The sequence below is a fragment of the Macrosteles quadrilineatus genome, unplaced genomic scaffold (assembly GCF_028750875.1).
Source record: "Macrosteles quadrilineatus isolate MER2022 unplaced genomic scaffold, UCM_ALF_1.0 Scaffold_2__2_contigs__length_208266976, whole genome shotgun sequence".
In the NCBI taxonomy this organism is placed as follows: domain Eukaryota; kingdom Metazoa; phylum Arthropoda; class Insecta; order Hemiptera; family Cicadellidae; genus Macrosteles; species Macrosteles quadrilineatus.
In genome coordinates, this window is record NW_026542595.1 from 115379382 (window position 1) to 115402063 (window position 22682).

General features: G+C 33.7%; 1 protein-coding gene across 1 annotated transcript in view; it reads left to right on the forward strand.

The window, feature by feature from the left end:
- The first annotated feature begins 1051 nt into the window (after window positions 1–1051).
- Window positions 1052–22682, forward strand: part of LOC128986087 (uncharacterized) — a 37527-nt gene continuing 15896 nt past the window's right edge. Inside the window, exon 1 of the mRNA XM_054406207.1 lies at window positions 1052–1154. The gene's annotated coding sequence lies outside the window, so the exon portion shown is untranslated. The remainder of the gene's footprint in view (window positions 1155–22682) is intronic.

The window sequence follows — 22682 nt, forward strand, 5'->3', positions numbered from 1 at the left end:
GTGAGTACTTTAGGCTTTGATAAGGTTGAATTTGACAGAATCCCTTGCAAGCTTACGTTGGTGTAGACTTGCTCTATGCTTTGACAATTTTTCTGAGGTTTTTTTTATTTTGAAAAGATTTGATTTCAATTCAGCAAGTACAGTAAATTTTGGTGAGGTTTTTGTAGCTGACACATCTTCTTTCCAACCATTTTTGTCTCCAATCAATGTCATCCGAGTAGTATGGCAAGCTAAAAGAAGAAATTGCCCTTCGCTGTAGCACAAAAATAATTGGGAGCTCTGTGTCTTTTTATTATTTGGGAACTCAGGACAGTTAATCTTTGTTTGAAATTCATTGTTGGTGAGTTATTGATGTTCAAAGGTTTATTGCGGATATTTCCATTACGATGGTAAAAAACAATACACAAAGTTTCGGGATTAAAAACTTAACTAACACATTATTATTAGTGTATTGTTAGTTGTAATGTGTTAGTTAAGTTTTTTTCACCTGAGGACAGGATCAGATTCCAGATCCCGAAACGTTGTGTATTGTTTTTTTACCATCGTGATGGAAAATGTCCGCAATAAACTTTTGAACATCACAGTTAGTTTATTGGGATGTCTATTTGAGAATCCTTATTCTATGCCATAAGCCCAGCAGATCAACACTAAAATACTCCGCCGCAGCAACCCGAATTTTTACTTACGTTTTGGATGTTAACTTAAGAATCAAGAGTAAATTAAACAACACTCCTTTGTACCGTTAATCAACTACTGTTAACTGTTAAATGTTAACCAACTTCCTAATCAATAATTTCAATCATGGTATGAAGAAAACGTACACAATCAACTTAATTACGCCAATAATTTCAGCTACAACCACCACACAAAATTCACGAGTCGGAATAATTCAACGAACTAATTACCAAAATTTCTTTTTCAATAAATAACTCCACAATTCGTCACGCAAGTCGTTACAACACTTAACGAGTTTCTAATAGATAATTGAACATCAGTGTTTTAGCGAATCGATTTGGTTTAGTCTGCAGTTGTGGCAAGTCTACGGTTTGGTGCGTTTCGGTGAAAAATATTAGGGGAGCCTCGCCATCTTGGTCGCTGCACGCGATGTAGATGTGATTTACCTTTTTTACCTCCCCTTGCAGTACTCCCTGGAGGTAGGTGGAGTAGTTTAAAAATTTGTAATAGACAATAAAAAAAATCTGGGTGGATTTAAACCTCCTTGGTAAATAGAATACTTTTAAATTACATCGTGTACTCTTCTAAACTGACCACATCAGGTTGTTTTCTGTTATTTCCATCAAGTTAGGTTAGGTTAGGTCATTTGTACTCGTGTGTTACAGACGAATTTTCATTTAAAATGTTTGGTTACCTAACCTAACCTAACCTGGTCTTTATCGTCTAGGTGTACTTACCTTTTGAGCAAATATCAAGGCATCCCTCTATTTACATAGGGTTTCGCATTGATTTGACGATGAAATAAGAATATTATTACTGAACCGAGTGAAACGTGAGTTGAAACTAGTTTCCATACCGTAACGCAGCAGATCACATAGATGCAGGTATTTCACAATTTATATAAATTACATTTGCTATTGTGATGGATTCGATTTAGCAAAAACTTCGATTAGTACTTATTTGGTCAAGATGTATATCCTTGAGCAACCTGCTATAGAGGTATTGTTTTATATACAGTGATTTATAAAATTAATAGAAATTGAAATAACAATCTTTGGGGGTGGCGTAGGACGCTTAAGCATGTATTTCGTTGTTGGGATTGAATTTCTAGTACTGTCAATTAGGGTAATGAATTTCACCTTTTCAATTTACTTTAGAATACCATGATAAAAGTCCTACAAATTTAAACAAACCCCATTCGATGTTCTGATAATAATAGCTGTATATTGGCCTAAGCCATTTCACATAACACATTTATATAATTTGACTGTGTCTCATGCATTTATATAATGTCTATAGACGAATAAATATCATTTAATCGTTTCATTTCAAGACCAAGAGCAGATGAGTTCACCTAGCTAATGAATTTTCTCAGGATCGAACCGGTGATCTTCTGGCTATCAGGCTAGCACGATAGGATAATTACGACACCCTGTACATCGCGGACCTCGCGTGATGTAGGTGCGAAGGCAAGGTGTCGGAGTGACAGCCAGGAGGGCGAGGCCCTGACCGAGCCAGCCGGCGAGCGCCCCACGGGTCTGTAATCTGTACTGGGTGAAGGGTGAAGTTTAATTGGTGGGAAGTTGAATACGCAAGGTTTGCTGCGAACAGGTGTTACATGAGGCTTAAGTAGTGAATTTGTTGATTATTATGTACTTTATTCGCTGTTTGTTTGTACAAAAAAATATTTGTACAGTATTAACTTTGCTCAAATTTTTATCTCTGTGAAATACAAACAATATATGAAAATATTTCAAACATTTTCTCTTATTTAGTTTCTTAAACATGGGGATTTATACCACAATATTTGGGTTACAAACTAGATTAGTGGTTAGCAAGATTTGAACCTGGGACATCAACACCAAGTGGTTTTCATAAAAAAAAACTTTAATATAAAAAATATAAACTTGTGCATTTTTTGAATTTTTTCGTACGGAGGTAATTATATTTTTGAAATGACAAATGAATGAATGACAAAAAGTTTGTACGTGCACAATTAAACGTAACGTCAAAGATTGGAGAGTTAAACTGCAATTTTATATGCACAGTTTAGGAGTTATGTTTAAAAACTTGAAAGAATCAGCCTTGAGAATCGCGTAATGCTTTTCTGTGTAAACTAGACGTTGAAATGGTCAGGCGTTATCACCAGACAATTGTATATAGTAGTAGTATACATCCACGTGACAGTTTACCACTAATGTCGTAGCGGTGCATCAAAAGAAGCTTTCAGATGTAGTTGCAGCCATTTTTGATTGATTCGCCCACAATGGCGGCCGTGGGCGGATTTGACCTTGCCACGTGCAGAATGTCTTCCAAGGTCGTCTTGTGCAGTTCCCCGGGACGGCCACAGACACGAATCTGAGAAGACGTTGCATCATCAGACTGTGGTTCATCCTGAGGAGTTAGACTTGTGTCCTAGAGGACTGTGTACATGAGGAGTTGAACTTGGGAACGGTGTACATGAGGAGTTAGAACTTGGGAACTGTTTACATGAGGAGTTGGACTTGGGAACTGTGTACACGAGGAGTTAGTCTTGGGAACTGTGTACAAAAGGAGATGGACTTGGGAACTGTGTACATGAGGAGTTAAACTTGGGAATTGTGTACATGAGGAGTTGGGCTTGGGAACTGTGTACACGAGGAGTTGGGCTTGGGAACGGTGTACACGAGGAGTTTGTCTTGCGAACTGAGTACATGAGGAGTTGGGCTTGGGAACTAAGTACACGAGGAGTTAGACTTGGGAACTGTGTACATGAGAAGTTGAACTTGGGAACTGAGTACACGAGGAGTTGGCCTTGGGAACTGTGTACACGAGGAGTTGGGCTTGGGAACTGAGTACATGAGGAGTTGAACTTGGGAACTGTGTACATTAGGAGTTGGACTTGGGAACTGTGTACACGAGGAATTAGTCTTGGGAACTGAGTACACAAGGAGTTGGTTTTGGGAACTGTGTACATGAGGAGTTGCGCTTGGGAACTGATTACATGAGGAGTTGGACTTAAGAACTGAGTACATGAGGAGTTGAACTTGGGAACTGTGTACATGAGGAGTTGCGCTTGGGAACTGTGCACATGAAGAGTTGCGCTTGGGAACTGATTACATGAGGAGTTGGACTTAAGAACTGAGTACATGAGGAGTTGAACTTGGGAACTGTGTACATGAGGAGTTGCGCTTGGGAACTGATTACATGAGGAGTTGGCCTTGGGAACTGTGTACATGAGGAGTTGGGCTTGGGAACAGTGTACATGAGGAGTTGGTCTTGGGAACTGTGCACATGAGGAGTTGCGCTTGGGAACTGATTACATGAGGAGTTGGACTTAAGAACTGAGTACATGAGGAGTTGAACTTGGGAACTGTGTACATGAGGAGTTGCGCTTGGGAACTGATTACATGAGGAGTTGGCCTTGGGAACTGTGTACATGAGGAGTTGGGCTTGGGAACAGTGTACATGAGGAGTTGGTCTTGGGAACTTTGTACATGAGGAATTGGGCTTGGGAACTGTGTACATGAGGAGATGGCCTTGGGAACTGTGTACATGAAGAGTTAGTCTTGGGAACTGTGTACTTGAGGAGTTGGCCTTGGGAACTGTGTGCATGAGGAGTTGGCCTTGGGAACTGTGTACATGAACTATGAAGAGTTAGTCTTGGGAACTGTGTACATGAGGAGTTGACCTTGGGAACTGTTTACTTGAGGAGTTACTCTTGGAAACCGTGTACACGAGGAGTTAGTCTTGGGAACTGTGTACTTGAGGAGTTGGCCTTGGGAACTGTGTGCATGAGGAGTTGGCCTTGGGAACTGTGTACATGAACTATGAAGAGTTAGTCTTGGGAACTGTGTACATGAGGAGTTGGCCTTGGGAACTGTGTACTTGAGGAGTTACTCTTGGAAACTGTGTACACGAGGAGTTAGTCTTGTGAACTTTGTACATGAGGAGTTGGCGTTGGGAACTGTGTACATGAGGAGTTATACGTGGGAACCTTGTACATGAGGAATTAAACTTTAGGACCCCTTAAATATAAAAGAGACTCGGACGGAAATATTTTCTTTGCCAAACGTTTTTGCTAAACTTAATAAGTTAGATCACCGACCCTCCGAGATACTTTTGGCAGAAATCATCATTCTTTAATGTCAACCTACAAAGTCGGAACGAAGTTATCAACCAATTTTCTAAGGGAAGATCAAAACACTTTTGATATTGACAAAATCTGAAAATTTACAATCTAAATTAATTTCTGTTGTGCCTCTGAAGCTTTTAGTTAGAAGCAAAGTACGATGAGGATCTCCAACGGTTTAAGACCGCTGTCAAGTAATCCATTTAAAATTTAAATGTCCGAAGATTCCAAGAATCAAGGCTGCGCAGGGGAAAGTCCTACAGGATTTTGTGTCTTGTATCCTTGGATTCTTCTGCGTCAGCGGTGTCTAAACCCGTGGACGGGTGGCTTTCACCCATCGGGGATTGCTGACAAGTCCGTGACTTCAAGGTCACTCGGGAATCTCACGGGTGTAGGCCTCAGGCCGGAGGGGCGAAGCCCTAAACATAGGCGTGGACGGGAATTCGTAATGGTGGAGAAAATATGCATTATAAATTAAGCTATTTAAATTGCTCGTGTAAAGAAGAAAGACTGAATTTGTTAAGGGTTAAAAATATTTTTTGTTTTTTCGTTGGTTGGCCATGGATGCCACTTCAAGAGTTTTACATAGTATAATTAAGGAGTTTAAATTTCAACTTTTTTTCAAACTTCAGTCATTCTTGAGCTTTTGTCAATACATTGAATTTGAATAATTAAATCATTCCATAGCATCTATAAGGACTAGCTGAAGTGAATTCTTATAAAAATTCTCACTCATTCTCACTCATTGTACACATTAATGGTCTCAGCATAGTATGTTTCGATTACAAAATTTCAAACTGTGTAGATAAACTGTTTTTTGTTAGCGGAGTTTAACCATTTAAAGAGATTGTGTAGACCTAAAAGAAACGAAACTATTTTATAACAAAAATCTGTTGGTGGCCAATTAGTACTAAATAATTTATCTCTAAAAGTAGCTACAACTTACGCATATTTAGTAAACGTTTAAATTTTCAGACGAGTTGAAAATACTAGCTATCTACTGCTACGATTTACACAGTGTTCCATTTGGGATATTTTTATCCCACATCAGGGATTTTTTTTCGGAACTTGAGGGATAAAGTAGGATATTTATCAAGTTCAAGTTTATAAATAGTTTAGAGAACAAATCAAACACTTTTTAACATTTACCTTAATAAATAGGCTACCACAAAAGTATTTTTCCTTAGTAATCAATTTATATCAAACTTTTCTTTTACATTGCGAATGACTTTTGTAAGGGATCTTACAGGATAAAAAGGGATTTATCCCAAAAAATGGTGGGATAAAAGGGATTTTTACTGCAATACGGGATCTATCTTCTGAAGAGGAAACTCTGGCTAGTAAATGCGTTAATTATGAATCAGTTAGCCTCATGCTAACCAAGTAGATAGTGGAACCAGCTGTTAAAAATGGTGGCTGCACCTCCAAGCTGCGAAACTGTCGAAACGGGCTGCCAACCTTCCGGAAAGAAATATTTTTACAAGCATTTATGGCTTATTTAGATTAAAATAGGCTTTATTAAACTCAAAAAGACGTTTCTAATTTGTAAGGCTTTTGTGTATTTTTCGCTTACATGTATACGTAGTGTTTAAATTTTGGTTTTAAACAATAATTCTGCGAGCTGGTCTAGTAGAGCACATGACCTCTGACCCCGAGGTCCCGGGTTCGAATACGACCAATCACCAATGTATTTTATCTAAGTGATACTGCCGCAACCTCAAGGCCTTATCTGAAGTTAATCGACAAACAATCTCGAGCTAGAGGTTTGTTCATAAAAGTGTACCTATATTTATTTAGTAAAAACATGAAACCAGTTTTTATGAGTAGTCCATGTTTATAGGAACAATATCGAGGCATTCTTCCGTTACATCATGGCAAATCTTTGGTTATATTGTAATTAAAATAACAAGCATTAAATTATAACAAGAACATAGTACAACCAAAAGCCTATCCTACATCGGACATAAACCAAGTTAAAATTATCGTAAACTTATCCATAATAATGATAAATCAAAAGGAGAGGATATTCAATCAATGGAAGCAATATTATTGTATTTAATATTGTTGGAAAACAGCTGTTTAAATCGTTAAAACACACACAAATGTATTAATATTGATTTTTAACTGTACTTCGTTATGCACAATCTTTGAGCGTTGTTTGGTAAAAACCCATTAGTTAAACCTGGACATAGCATTATTGTTTTAATACCTAAGGTGTTTTTACAATTAACTATTATCAACAATTAATTATTAATAATGCAAAAATGTAAGTCGTTAACATGCATCGTCAACCAGTCTATTTTTAAATTTACCTATACATTTTGAAAATTGAATATGCAATGTTAATTAGTTTTCTAACACAACTATTTTTTTCCAGACACTAAACTGTGTTTGTTTTTTAAGTGCAGTATAGGTTTCTAAATAGATCGATTGTTAAGCTACTTAGACAGTTTTTAAAAATTCGCACTGCACCGTTTAGCAGTAATTGACAATAATTATACACTTTTACAAATATGTAACTTTTTTCCAAACGCTCAAACTGCTATTTTAAGAATTATTCAATTTGAAACTCTTAAAACTTAATTTTAAAATTTGTACTACACTTTTTTGCAATAACCCAACCTCGAACTAGGTAATACAAATAATACAAACTGAACAAAATACATGAAACAACTCTTAAAAAACAAACTCTCGCGAAAACGACGTTATTTCAACAGCATAGCAAGGCAAGCCTGTGTGTTGCGGTAGGCCAGTTAGCAAGCACCTAGATTGCGTTTCGCGAATTGAAGGCGTTTTGCACATGTTTTCAACACACTGTTAAATTCGCACGCCGCTGCAAATGCATTGTTGCAGTTTATAACGATTATTGCACTTATGCACATTTGTTTATGCATAAAATAAATTTTATCAGTTAAATATAAATGGTCTACGTCTAATAAAACGTTATACCTCAATATGTAAGTAAAAGAAATTTATTTTAGGAAAAAAACGCAATTTTTTCAACATTTTTACGATTGTTATCAATGAAAGTGCGTTTATATTTTTAGGTTGGTAGCCCTGCCACGTTTCGTGGCATAGTTGGCACTATTGTGAGTGAACGAGCTCGCCTCTACACCGATGCGTTTGTGCGTTTGAATACTGCGTAAGTTACATGTTTGTATGGGTAAAAACCCTAGAAAACTCTCAGTTTTTCACTTTTTCCCTGGGTTTTCACGGGAAATTTCGGACTTGCGGAAACGCTAGTACTTAATATATCCTAGTGTATAGACTTTATTAAATTAAAAGTGTTTTGAAGTTTTTTTTAGAGTGTTTGTAATTAAAAATATTAATGGCTGCAGTTGAGACGGTTTTAAGTGCGCCTACTGAGCCGCCTAATATTACAGGTAAATATTTTTTGCAAAATTTATTTTACGGGGTTTTGCTTAATTTTTAACCATAGTCTACCTTATAAGAACTTTTACACACATTATTTTATGTATTTACCACTGTATTTAGTATACAAAATGTACTTTGTAACCATGGTATGTAACAGGTATTTTAATTTCACCACACCTATAACTGTTTGCGCGGGTTGCCTTCAGTAAACGGCAGGATTTGGCACGTGCCAAAGCATTAAGTTTCGCAAGAGTTCGTTGCCACGACCTACTTGCTGTTTTAGTAAACAATTCTTTACTTTAACCTGTTTTGCCAAATTAATCTTCACAGCTGTTGTTAAAACAGCTGTTCATCCAACACATATGATTCTAGAGTTTATCCTTTACATTGAAGTTATTTTGTATATTCACTTATATAATTTTGGAGTATTTTAGTCACAGTAACAAATTGAAAACCAAAAATAGTTTATTTTTGGCTAAAAATAGGTTGTTATACTCAAAGGGGGTCAAGGATTTCGTAAGTTCGCGAATCAAAATGGCGGTGGTGAAAGTATTTTGTTTTTCTAGGTTTAGGTCGTACGATAACCTAATTGAGATGCAAGTGTTTTAACCTAGATAAGTAGTATTAAGTGGTGTTTTAATGTTAAGTAAAGTCAAGTACAATTAACGCATTTTTGCTAAAGTAAAACGTATCGTTGTGCAGAGCAATTGCAAAAATGTTGAGTAACCTTTTATTTCCATTGCTAGTAATAAGAAAACATTATTTGACAACAATATACCTATAATAATCTACCCTGATATTTAATTTACTTACTAAACAAGTTTGAATAATTTTAGGTAGATATTAATTCTGCAATTTCCTAAATGAAGAGAAACCTGTTACTTAATCCACGTGAGAAATATGTCAATTAATATTTTACGACTTTTGGTAAGAATGTCTTAATTAATTTAATTTTACTTCGTAAAAAAATGCACATCACTATTTCACAAACAGAAGGTTATTTTTATAAATTATGCAAATATATTCTAAACTTTCGTGAAGGAAATATGCACTCTGTAATAGCTTAAAACTTGTTACAGTGATAGTAAAATCTTACATAGTTTTATAAAGATTTGATTTATGTTTATAAATTAACTATTTATTTTTGTACTGATATAATATATACATTCTTTTTTTGCAATAGAAAATCGCAAAAGGTGAACCAACTTATTTGCATTATTTTGTTTATTTAGTCTTCCTAGTTTTTAAATGTGCACCTCTGCTTAAAACATTCCTACAGTTAAATAAATACACAATCGAAATTAATAAATACAGAAGTAAAACTATTTTCAATCATGGAAAAGTTTTGTATCACTTTTATGATAAGAAGACGCAGATAAGTGAAATTTTCTCTACACCCAAAATATGTAAGATGCTCGGATATTAGAACAGAAACTGTATGGATCATAATCATAAACAAATGACGTCACCGGGTCGAAAGTAAAGATGTTTATATTGTTATTTAAATGCAACTGACAAAAGCGTACAAACCAGCTGTTACGGTTATTAGTACAAGATTCAGGGTAGTGACGTCATATGTTCATATTTATGATCCAGGTGGTTTCTGTTCTAATATTCATGGTAAAATGAGTGAAATAACTGTGTAGCTTTGTTACTGACTTGGATCAGCTGTTTCCTTGGTCAGGATCTCATTTTGAAATATCAAAAAGCGACTAATTTTTCTGAGAGCCTAACCAGTGTCTTTACTAATAACGTGGCGTCCACAATTTCATTTCATAGTGATCAGAAAATGTTTACTTTATTTCTGCAGTAAAATAGATTTCTATTCAAGGTATGAGATGCGATTTATTCTTAGACAATGCAGTTTCTACCCCTAAGTATGTCACCAAAGATTGTTTAAAAGGGTTGGATCTACTTCCTGATGAACCCTACACCTGCTCCCTACGGTACTGCCTAGAGTAAGGGTGGATTTAGGGAGAAGACTCAAACAATACAATTTTAAAATTATTTGACATACAGCGTGATTTAGTTTAATATCAATGATATTTTTTTGGATGGTACCTACCACACTCAGCTGATGGTAATTTTAAGATTTTCAAGCTGAGTCCTATCTACTATCCGTAGAGGATATTTTGTTGTTTACAATTTATTTTTTAATCTCTAACCAATTTTAATTGAATACAAAGATGTATTAGTAAATATACTGTCTGTCATCTAGTGGATAAAATTTAAAAAAGATTTCGTCTACATTATTGCACTTAACCGTCACTAGCACGAAACACATGAAACAAGTTTCTGATTTTACAGTATGAGGCTGTCTACTTGCAGTATTCAAAGTAAATGATAAAACTCATGTTATATTTACATTTTAACCTTATCTCTATGGGCTATATCTATACTTGAGATTAAAAGGGGAATTTGACTGGAACTCTTGATATTTTCAGCCTGTTTGACGTGGTTACTTATGTTATCTTAGCTATGTGTGACTTCAATATGTACAACAATATGTGGCATGTGCAAATTAAAGAAACAGTGAAAAAACAACGCACCAAAGAAAGCACCCTGAGCGTACCTCAAAATTTTATTTAGCTGATCCTTAAAATGAATAAGTTTTATCGGGTGCTAAGTTGTAATAAAGCGTCATTTCTCATAACTGAAGCTATTCATGCAATCTCAAGGATTATAAATATGAACATTTTTTTGGCAATAGACTTATACCCGAATTCGAGCAGTTTATTCAGCATTTTTTAACAACAAATCAAACGTTCTTCCAGTTGATTTGAACGAAATCCATCTCATAAACTTGCCACTGCATTCGAAAGAACACCGGTTTCACTGTAGCAATTCCAAAGTCAAATTTCCTCCTTTTCCCCAACGATCATTGCGGTACGAGCATCGTTTGATCGTTTGATACTAGAGAGTTTTGTCTAGGCAACTTGAGCCTTGGCCTACTTGGCCTAGGAACTGAGGGACGCACACACGCAAACGTGTACGCACACACCAACACAGGTACACGCACACATACGCACGTACACACGCACATGCGTAAGGCCTAATTAGACTCCCTTCTACCCATGTGCAGAGGACTGTGATAAGATGGCTATGATAACGCAGAGTTCCATGTGAAACTGGTTAAAAAACTAAATGAACTACCATATTACACTATGCCCTAAAACAACGTATGTGCAAGTCAGCTGCACGTGTACTTTGGGTGATAGGTAATTAGTTTGAAGAATAGTTTAAATCTAAAACTAGGAGATCATGTTTTACAATTTCTTCCGAGGTTTCCAGGTTATGTCGTAAATAAATTTCTTAGTTTTATGTCATAATTGTACAGTCGTTTGTGGCTTTTTATAGTCTTTTTGTACAGCTTTAGTAAAGTTGTAGGATGCATAGGAGGAATTAAGTAAAAAATGGAAGAAGAATGAGGAAAAGAAGTGATATAACTGAAAGAATTTAGGTTGGAAATAAGAAGGTAAAGAAGGTAATAAACGATAATTGCTTGAGAAAATCAGCTGATAAAAGGAAAATCGCTTGGGATATAATATCTAGTCAGTGGATGAGCTAGGAGAAATGGATGGGAAGATGATTTTCAGTGAATAAAGAGAGTAGGAGCTATGGAGAAGATTAGAAGATTAGTCAGCTGATAAAGACGGAAATCTATGGAAAAGGAGATACAGTAGTCAGTTGATAAGGAATAAATAGCAACTGATAAAAAGGAACTTCTACTTCTGAGGAAAGAAGACGGCAATTGTCCAAGGGATAACAGCTGACGACAATAGACGATAATTTCAGGAGAAGAGTGAAATCAGCTGATAATGAGCGAAGAAAAATAAAAAAAGAAGGAGAAGGATAAGAAGCAGGTAGTCAGCTGATAAAGAGGATAGAAGACTAAGCAGAATAATCACCTGATAACTCCTTACAATCAGCTGTAAACCACATGACTTAACAACATGTGTAGACGAATGTTTGTCCTTCAGGAGACGTTAACCTTATCCTCTTTCCTAGACAACAGCTGATTCGGAAGATAATGTGTTAGTAAGGTCAGGTGTTGGTCGTTCTGTGAATCGACTTTTTACGACATTTGCTTATTGAACATCTGATTTAGATAAGTTAATGGCTCGAGGCAAATATTTACAGCTGTTCCTAGTTAGTTGATGATGTTGCCGACATATGCTTGTTTCAAACTTTATTGACTTAACCCTTTCGTACAAACCTGGCTTAAAGGCAAATTTTAACTTAACGATTGTAACTGTTATTTCAACATGCAATCTATAATTGGGTGTTTTCCATACCTCGGATTCGCCTCGGTTGTTAGATATAATTTCGTGTAGAAAATAGCATTTTTAAGTCCAAAAAAATTAAATTAACGTATGGCATTTTGTAAAGAGTGAGATGTAAAAATCGAGACAATTCTTTTTACCTGCCGTGTGACAAAATGTACATAGAATCAAAGTAATCTTAAGGAACTCAAAGCTACTCAAAGTTTATTCTAGTTCTTCAAAGCTTCAAAGTTCTTCTAACTAGAAAATTGCAAAAACAAAGATACAAAGAGATATTATTAATACATTGGACTTTTTCTGTTAATTCACTACCACTAGTGCTATTAGGTTAGGTTAGGTTTTTCTAACTCTATACTAACCTAACTAAAGTTTAATTCACTACCACTATTGGAATTTGGTTGGGTTGGGTTAGGTTAGGTTCTATTGGTTCTAACCTAACCTGGTGGGGTTCTATTGGTTAGGTCAATTCTTTAACAACCTAACCAAAGTTTAATTCACTACCACTTCTATTGCTCTAAAAACTAGTGGTAGTGATTCAACGGAAAATGCCCAAAACATTTGTTACGAATATAAAACAACACTTTCCTCTACCAAAGCTCGGTCAGCCAAGTTATACAACCTGTGAATACCTTTCCATGCATTTCCAGATGGATTCATGCATTTCAACCACACGGAAGTTTGTTATACAACAATGTAAACAAGATGGCAGACGTGCAGGACTACACGTATGACGCGACCTATCTGTATAAATAAACATCAGCTGTTAAATACGCAGCGTTCTGCAATCTTACAACTGTAGTGCGCTCAATATCTGAACTATTGTTTAGCGAATTGATATTTAGTTTTTAATAGAAGCTTTGTTGTTGGTTTTTGGAAATATATTATGACTGTTGGTTTTGATGTTTACAGTCGTCTTCAGGTGAAAATGTTTAAAAAATTGGGAAATAGTAAAATAGTTTTTGGGATTTTTTGAATTTTTAACTTTTAAATGTATTTCCTGTTTAGGTGTGGTATTAATAATACTTGAAATTATATAGCCAGACAACTGAGTGGTTATAGTAATCTGGTGGACGCTGGTTCGAACCTGAGAAGTCAGTAGCTGTTATATGGTTATAAAACTGGTAGTTTAACTATTAAATTACTCAGTTTTGATACCTATTAATTAATCAAAATGCATTTACTTTGATATTTTTTAGATAAGTAGGTACAAATGGATTCCAAGTACGATATAGCACAAGTTTTAACAGATGTAAAAATACTGCACTTGTCAGAAACTTGGACCATTATCCTCAGATCTAAGTCTCTTAGCTGTTTTTGGGGGAGGTGGGGATTTAAATAAAACCAACAGGTCCATTGCACAGTGTTAAACCATAGGTCTTAAACCCCAGCAATGATTTAATTTCTATGTAAAACATAAACTTTGTAGGGATTGATAGTGTATCCCTAGTTAAAACATTATTAAACCCCGTTAGTTTAAGGGTGAAAACTCTGGTATTGAAATATTGCATAAAAACCACGACTGTAGGTTAAATGTAATTTAAAAGTAGTCAAAGTTAAACACTCTTCGTGTTTTAGAAATATATTTTAAAAAAGGATATTCAGTGTCAAATGCTTTAGGGTCGTTGACATTACAATCTTTTAAGTCTTTTAACTCCGAATTGATGATGGCCAGACCACATTTCGACTCGAGGGGGTCAGTGTAACCCCCCCCCTCCCACACACACACACACCAACAAGCACACTATGTAATATTGATCATTATTTATTGTCAAATACTGCCACTTACATTGTCCAGACTCCGATAGGCTATCTTAATGGTTCACTTGTAGCCTCAACATTAACTTCAATTTCACCACAGTATCTTCAAATGACTCACACCACTAAAACGTACACCTTTTAGTGTGAATAGTTCGACTTTTAACGAAGTCTTCATTTTTGGTGGAAACTATTAGGACTGATGATGATTATACTTTATACTTTAATTTGAAATGGCGACCATACATAGTACGTATTTTAAGCCAAGTATGAATGGAGATGAGTGTAGGATGAGTGACGCGATCTTGTAGTCTTGTTAGTGACTAAGGTCGACATTCCTTAGACACAGATGTTCATTAATGGCCCATACAGTTAATGGCAACTAAGGGACCTACAGTTTACAGTGGAATCCAAACCACATTTTTGCCTTGGTATTAACGAATTGTCTAATTATTGCGGATAGTCGTAGTTCTCACTAGTGTGGACGTTAATCCACACCAGGAAGTATCGCATCCACAGGGAATGCCTATAAATATCCACAATTCGTTACCCCCTAGTAGCTGGATTGGAGTGTTCAATCGAAATCGATCACCACTTACCATCTTTTATATGTATTTACCGTATTGTAAACCTACAGTATAAGTGTAAAAATGGGACAAGTGTATTTGACGTAATTTATGTACCTTCATTAAATAGGTGTCTAAAAAAATATGCAAAGCATAAACTGTTATACAATAGTGCATCCTCTGAGTGGCTCAAAGTGTCATTTTTAAACAAAAAATACACTTAAGTTAGTCCATTTAGATTAACTAGTGTACATGTTGCTCGAAATCGAGCAATTGCAAAGAAGTACAGGAGTTATCTATAAACAAATGACTTGTTTAAAAACTAATAAGAGTCATAATTTTCGATTATTTTAAAAGAGTCGACTAAAATATTATTAACTAATTGAAATACTCACAATTTACATAACAGTCCCATTCCATTTTAAAGGGTTAATTTTTAACCATCAAATTGCCCATGGACGGGAAATGGTAAGCTTACAATTTAAGTCAACGTAAAAAGGCTGTCAGCTTTTAAAATGTACCGAACCTAAGTTATTTAGCCAATTTGTAGACAATTTTTTTTTTTGTCCTAGGACGCTAGGCACGAGCCTGGGATTGTTTTTCACATTACTTCAGGCTAGACCTAGGGGTTGCGGCATTATCACTTAGATAAATCCATTGGTGACTTGGTGGGGATCGAACCCGGGACCTCAGGGACTGAAGTCCCGCGCTCTAACCACTACGCCAGCTCGCTCCCAATTTGTAGACAATAAGGTGTAGGCTACTTTAAACTCTACAGAACAGAGTTAGGCAAAAACTGGCAGAACTCTGAAATGAACATACAAAACTATACCCATTTTTAATACAACATTAGATAATTTGCACATTGACTGTTTACAATTAACACATATTCTTCTTCTCACTTTTAATTTTTGGTTCGCAACGGCAAAAATCGGTTTCATAATCATTGAAATAGATTTATCTATACTATTATATAAAAATATAATGGTGTCTGTATGTGTATTACTAATAGGTGCAAAAACTACTGAACCAACTGGGCTTAAATTTTACAAAAATATAGCTACTATACCAAGGACCATTATAGGACTATTCACATTTCGATACTGACCGTAGGCTTTGCCCCTTTGGCTTTAAAAGTTCTGAGATGAACATTTTAAAAGTAAATATTGATTGGTCTCCATGGCTGTAATGAGAACACTAACAATGTTTGTTTACATTTACTTTGACATATAAACAAGAAGAACTGCTAAACTGCATATTTCACAATTTCAGACAGCTGATACAAAGAAATTAAATATAATATTTTCCATAAATATGAGGTAGGTTTATTTTAATCTAACCTTTTATCATGGATTATTTATTCTAAAACTATGACAATGATTATAGAAAAAAAAGATTTTATAACCGTTTTTGGATTTTTTAAAGCGTCTTAAGTTAATAATCTTAAGTGAAAATAATGTTATTGATATGTTTTCATGGAAACAGTATGAAAATTACAATGTATAGATGTTTTGTATGCATTTGGAAGCTACTTTAAATAAATTCTAACTGCTTCACATGTGTTAAATTAACTTAACATAGCTTTCACATCACATTGTTTTTTATATGTATATTTAGGTAAATTAAGTTATTGTGTTTTAAATTAAACTAAAGAATATCATCAATAACTAAATTGTCGTTGATTTTTGTTTTCTAAAATCTGTTATATATGTGTAACTATATTTAATTATCAAATGGTAATACAAAATACTCCTATTTTATCCTAACAAAGCTTTCAGTTCACATTTACTTTATTTGATACATTTATTATTTGTGTTTTGCCACACCACTGATTAAATTAAACCAAGGAAAATATCATAAAACTAAGCAGTACACAGTGTTCTTTTGTTTCTAAAATCAATGAAATATCTGTTACTATGTTTTCTTAATGGTAAGTGTGAAAATGTAAAAGCAATGGATGATGGAACTGATTAAAAGAACTGGTTTGTATATTAAGTTGTTTGTTGATATTTTTGTTTAGTAGAATCAGAGATGCAATGAAACATATACTGTATTTGCTATTACATTTTTTAGTCCTTGATAATCATATTAGTTTTGTCTGCTGTATTATTGCTACATTATTTGTTTGAAATTTTTAAGTACCTATAGATATAGTTTCTTTAATATTTCAAAAGACTGTATGTATTGGTAAGGCACAGCAATATTTCTAAAGTTTATAACAGCTGACTTAGTTTTGCTATTGATTTATTGTGAGTGAAAAACTGAAGATGAAAGGATTTGTGATTTAATATAAAGAAGAGTTTAATATAAAGATATTTAAATTTAATAATTAGTATTTTTGCAACTTCAAAATTGAAATTGAAAATGTCAATAATAAATTAAAACATGTGTAATTAAGGGAGATGAAGGTAAATCTGGTAAATCATGTATGTCAAGGTTTTACTCGAAGATTTGGTCAGTTTTTCTCATATCAGCCTACACAAGATTTAAAATTAATCAAAATCAAAATGGGGGTATCCACTACTTACCAGATTTAAAGGTCATAACTAAAACGTTTCTATTAAGGCCATAAAAGTTGAATTTTGTTTCTAAAAGCGTTGGCGGATGTGTAACTATTGTATGCAAGAGATAAAGATTAAAATGTTTCTATTTTGTGTCCTCTCCCCGTTGCAAAGCACGGGTACAACAGCTAGTAATAAATAATCCATCATAAAGTTTAAGATTAAATAAACCTACTACATAGTTGTTTTATTTTTTTGGGATCAGCTGTTATGTCTGAAATTGTGAAATAGGCATTTGACAGTTCTGGTTGTTTACATTTAAATTTCAAAGCAAATGTAAACATTGTGAATTTTCTTATGCTTCCATGGAGACCGATTTTTAATATTTAATTTCTGACAACAGCTGAAGTTTCAAAACAATGTTTGTTTCCCATGTTAATCTTATGGAGAAATACAAAACTTTAAAGGGCCCCAGGGCCTCACTCTCTAATTATTTCCCTAAAAAGAAAGTTTCCTGCACAACTTCAGGTTACGCTCTTTCCAATGACACCAAAAACATGTCAATCGGTTCAGTAGTTTCAGAGGAGTAATTGTCACAAAAATCCTGCTTGCGTATTAAATAAGTACTAGTGATCGTCCAGTGGTCGAAACTCGACCAAAAATATGTAATGTACTCACTTCTCTATTTTCACCCCACACTGTAAATAAAACATGTGATTGGAGTTTCTTCCATTTGTTTTGATTTCCTGTTTATATTTCGTTGTTATTTCGTCACCAGCATGGCAACGCATAAGATCCATGTTAATTTTTTTCAAATCTTTAAACTCATTTTTTGTGCTTATCTTTGAGCCTATTTAAATTTATAAATGGATTCTGCACACCTACACGAAAATAGCTTTCTAACGGTATACGTAGATTTTCCCTACGATGCACACGAGCTGAGAAAAAAGGTTTTAAAGAAACATGCTTGCCTATTAATATATAGATATATAGATGTCTACTTCAGTACCCGCAGGCAATCCTGTAACATTCAGAAAATGCTTATTTAATACTACATAACCTCGCATGTATTATCGGCTTTTCCTTGTTGACTCATGTATTATCATCTGAGTTAACAATTCAATGTATGAATCAGAATTTTACCAATGATACGAGTAAATAACGTGTATTTGTGGTTGTGCAATATTGATTGTGAAGTTGAGTAACTCATTATACAAGATTTATCATGTTTTATCGCACTGAAATCACATACATATGTTGGATAGTTATTATCGTAGAAACTAAGTGCAGTAAAGTTGGTACGAGAAATGATTTTAAAGTCAATCAAATAATTGCAAAAAGTAAGAAAAGAAATTCCATGCTAATTTAGTAAGAAATCACTTGTACATGTATCTGGATCTGATTTAGTTAGCTATTTATAAATTAATCATGAAAGTGTATTTACGTAACAATAATAATACAAATCATGATATTTAAAAGTAATGGGGTGCTAACAGATATATACTAAAGGTTTGTCTAAACGACGAAATTTGTAGAAAACAAATATTCTTCCGTTCTTAACTATTTCCTACTAACACAGTTAATCATTGAAACTCCTACTATTAATAAATAATCAATGACTAACGTTTAACATGAAGTTTAACGGAACCTATTAAACTCTTAAAATTATATTTAACTCTATATTAATATTAAATGTAGTGAACAATAAGTAAATCAGTAAATGCTATGAACAACAACAAAAGTAACGTTTGGGCATTAAAATAGCAAGGCGAAATAAAGTATCCAAAGTTCAAAAACAAAGAGCTGATATCTTGTACTAATTCAAATAGTTTACAACGCCAACAAGACATTTTTAAAACATGTTTCGTCAGCGTAAACGTTTGTGCGCGCAAGCAAGCGGCAAGCGCGATTCGCAGTGCGCCTTCCGTAGGCAATTCGCACTCAGTTCCGCGCGCAGAAAGTAGTGCGAAGTTGAAGGCAGAGGGTTGTTTTTACAATTCGTCTTAACTAGCTTCGTTTTACTTCTAATAAAATCGAGTTTTTTTACAAATATTTTACTGAATATCGTATATAAATAGAATTAACCATCTTTAAATTTTAAAATAAATTAAAATTCGTTCAAAAATAATTGTGTTTAAAATGTATATTAATTAATTGTTTTATTTAGCTTACCTTAAAAACCCAGATGTACAAACCCATTAATTTATATCACTAATAATTAACAAATTGCATATTAAATAATATAAAATATGTATATGAAGCCAACAACTTTGTAATAATTTAAACCACTTTTCGTAAAGTTTACAGTTTTTTTTAGCAAAATGTGTTTTTACGTATCTTACAATTTTTGTAACAATTGGTACAAAACTGTTTTATGTTGTGAAAATATTGGTTTAGTACCTAATATCATAGATGATGTAATATAAATTGGTGTTTATTTATTCTATGCTAATATCATTATTTTATTGTTTCTTGTCACTTGGGTATTATACGGGGTTGAAAAACTATTATTCGAGCGAGAACCAACTACTAGAAAAAACCAAACTTTATTACTTTCTAATAAAATTTACACCACCGTTTACAGTGTTCCAAACCCAAACACACACACACAAACCAACCCCAAAAACTACCCCCCGAATATATTTTTTACCAAATATTCCCGACACAGGTCACAGACCTTGTGGCCCTGAAACGGACCAATTAAGCGACAAACATATGAATAATGAATGGTTTCGTGTAGCTCCGCAAGACCGTCGTAGTTGGGGAAGTGCAAGGTGGGGGAAACGCACTAGTAAAAAACTATGCGTGGACAAAAAACCAGTGTTGGTGGTAGGCAAGATGGCGGACTGGGGGGTGGGAGGGGAGAGACCTAGGCTGCACTCAGTGCGCTAGAAGCGGCCGGTGGTGATGCTAGTTTCTAGGATACACCCTTAGCAAGGTAAGGGTTGTGGCATAGCACTCCTATGAGTAAAAATTAATTTTCTATAATATTTTTGTGTAAATTTATATTATTGTTTACGTTTTGCTGGATTAGTATTTTGGAGGATAACTTTGTGGTAGGCGCGTAGTGAAAATGGTGCAATACACCCCTTTCTGTAAAAAAGAATTTTTGCAATTTTTACTGTAATATTTTTCAATTTTTTTTCTTTTTAATAATTTTTTGGAGGGTGAATTTTGGGGGTGTGTTCTTTAATTGCATATAGAAAACCTATGTGGAACCACCTTATCAAAAGTACTACTGTATTGTGTAAACTTTTACTTAAATTTGCATTGTTAGTTTTGCATCCCATATTAATAGTTAGTCGTCTTCTGTTGGTTTAAAGTTTAAAACTGATAACTTAGTGGTAACGTAATCGTTCCGAAACCATTTTTCCCAAACCCAATAGTACGATTTTAGTCTTTTGATGATACGATAGTTTTTTATGCATATTTAGAATATTTTTTATTTGTTATAGTTCTCTGTTTTATTTCTTGTACTGTAAGATACAGTTTGTTTTATAGTAACAACAGTTAAGCGTAAGTAGTTGCAGATTCGAGCTAAAAGTAGTTATAGTACTTATTTAATAGTGCTAAAATTGATTTACATAGCTTTAGTAATAAGTGTTTAGGTGTATCAAATTGTCAAACTGAATTATTACGTATTTTTCCATTCGATTGTCCGTGGTCATGGTTTAAATATCTACTGCGCACAACGTTTTTACGAGTAAGAAGAAATGTGACTTTTATTGATAAAAATGGGATTCTAAAACATTTGTTTCTATAAAAATTCTTTGTTTGTTTTGGTTATCTATACCAAAACGCACACAAATTAAAATTCAAAACATTATTTATCAAATAAACACTAGCACCATAGGATCACTTGCCAAAACTAATGTTTATGACGCAAATCTATCAAAAGTTATCCGAAAAACTAACGAATACACTTTAGTAAATCGAAAAAATATGGATCATGTACTGTAAAAATATTTTTAGCTACATTTAATTCCTTAAATTAAATACAAATATTGGCAAACGTTATTTTGGAGGCCTGATGTATGCAATTTTATTTTTTATTGCAGAAACGAAAGGGTTGCGAATTCTGCAATGCAAGCGCGATGTAAACTTGCATCCTTGCGAATGTAGGCGCTTATTTGCATTGCAGAATCCGCAACATTTATAACGTGCCGTTACTTGATAATTGCATAATATTATAACATTATTTTTTACTACATTGAATTTAAACTAATACAATTTTAAAACTGTTTATTTTTTAATTGTATTTTCACTTCGCACCTTCTATATAAACGTGTGTACGCAGTTAATAGTTAAAATCCCATTGCATGTTTTCTTTTATAAATGACCTGATCATATATCAATTACAATAAGTTATGATTTTGCTAAAATGAATAAGACAATTTACTTATTTTTTCGTAGATAAATTACATACGTATAATGAGAATACGTTATTGTATGTATATTAAAATCATTCTAAATAACAACGAAATGTGTTGTTTTATTGTTTTTGTTTTTAGAACTATTAGTTTTAAATTGGTAATGCGTGATTATTTTACAAAATTCAAATTTTATTTATATACATTTGCAGTTTTATAAATTTTAATAATTTATGTGGTTCAATTTTCGTGCGTTTTGTGTAGTAAAAAAACTATACAATTCAATATAAATTGAGTAACCATGACTTATTGTATATGCGTAAATTGCAATAAGTGAAGTAACCATTTTGTAATTTTTAAAATTAATTTTAAGATTCTCTTCAAACTTTTTCCTATATATTGCAGCTACAATTGCGATTTCATAAAATAATACGTTATTCAGACCAATGACTGTTTGAAAGTAAATACTATATATAAATTATTTAACGGACTAATCAAAATAAAACTATCAAAGCAAATATAACATTGACACATTCAAAATATATTGTTTGTTTGAAAGCAGGCAGTGCAAAGGACATAATACATTTTCACTATAAAATTATAGAGATGTTGCAATTTTTTTATTCGCAAATTGTACCTATTAATACTTGAATCAATACACAAAACCCCAAATAAGTAATGCTTTTGAATGACAATCTTCACAACTTATCGAAGAAATGTACATTTACTTAATTAACTGTGCTAAAATTATTTTTTTTCTCAAGCTTGTTTCCTAAAATTAGTTTGTGCTTTATCTATATACAGTAAAAATTGTAAGTATTGCCACATTGAATGAATAATTATAGTATAGTCATTATTGGGGGGAGACCAATTTTAAACAGCTCTCGTCCAAAAGACTACAGCTAGATGAATAGATAATCTAATTTATATGTGAATCTAAAGATCGAGGTAGTCTTTAAAACACCAATCACTGTTTCAGCATTATTATATTGCTAAAATATATTGATGATTGTTGAAATTTAGTCCTAAGACTTCAAGTTCCACGC